Here is a 919-nt window from a genome sequence, read left to right as displayed (position 1 = left end):
GGTTACTCCCCCGGCTCCACTCCGCGCAGGCGGCCGCTCCACCTGCCCCAGAGGCGTCGAGCGCACCGCGAGGTCGCTCGCCCAGGGGCGAGGGGAAGCGCCACGCACGCCCCTGCGGTCGCCGGGGAGCGGCTCACGGCCGTTTCCCCGCGCGCCTGCGTCCGCGACGTTCCACTCCTCAAGCCCCCGACTCACGTTTCCCCGCCGCTCTCTCTCAGGCGGCTGCAGTATAAACCGCGCCAGCGCTCCTCCCGCAATGAAGTCAGCGTGTGGCTCACCAGGCCCCACGCGTCGTGAGTGCGTCCTCCACACCGCCCCGCAGCCTCGGGACAGGCGACACAGCGCGCCCCTCCGCGCTCCCGGGGACCAGGGCCGGCTAGGAACCTCAGCTGAGAGAGCGCGCGGGCCACCCGGCCGGGAGCGCCAGGGGCGGGGCTAGCGCGGGGGCGTGGCCCTGAGCGGGGCTGGGCGAGGCCCCGAGGCCTAAACACCGCCCCTCGGGGGTAGGTGGGAGGCGGAGCCGGCGCGGGGGGCGGGGCAGCGCGAGTGGTCGGGGCCCAGAGTTGAATCGGGGCCGCTCTCCGTGGGCAGGCAGAGGCAGGACCTGCCCAGGACCTGTGCGAAAGAGAAACCCTCCGGGTGCGGAGGGGCGAGGCCGACTCCGCAGAGAAGGCGGCCTCCGTAGGCGGTGCTTGAGGCGGGGCCGGCGTGGTGGGCGTGTCCAGGCGGGAGGCGGGATCGGCGTGGTGGGCGTGTCCAGGCGGGAGGCGGGGCCTGGCCCGGCTAGAGAGTCGGTGCAGATCCGGCGCGGAAGAGGGTCGCTGAGCGCGCGGCGGCGCGGACCCGTGGGCTCCCCGGCTTCCGTCCGAGTCGGGCGGGACCCGCGGCGCTCGGTTCCCGGCTCCCCGCGTCGCGCGGA

General features: G+C 75.8%; 1 protein-coding gene across 2 annotated transcripts in view; it reads left to right on the top strand.

The window, feature by feature from the left end:
• The first annotated feature begins 485 nt into the window (after positions 1-485).
• Rrm2b (ribonucleotide reductase M2 B (TP53 inducible)) overlaps positions 486-919 on the top strand; it is a 27291-nt gene continuing 26857 nt past the window's right edge. Inside the window, exon 1 of one of the 2 annotated variants that reach the window (XM_005381937.2) lies at positions 486-503. The gene's annotated coding sequence lies outside the window, so the exon portion shown is untranslated. Of the gene's footprint in view, positions 504-735; positions 914-919 lie in introns of those variants that run through there. The other variant, XM_005381935.2, reaches the window with a different exon arrangement.

Source organism: Chinchilla lanigera, unplaced genomic scaffold (genome assembly GCF_000276665.1).
Source record: "Chinchilla lanigera isolate Chin_1 unplaced genomic scaffold, ChiLan1.0 scaffold00016, whole genome shotgun sequence".
NCBI lineage: Eukaryota > Metazoa > Chordata > Mammalia > Rodentia > Chinchillidae > Chinchilla > Chinchilla lanigera.
Note: the sequence above shows the minus strand (reverse complement) of the source record. Positions and strands in the feature narration are given on the sequence as shown.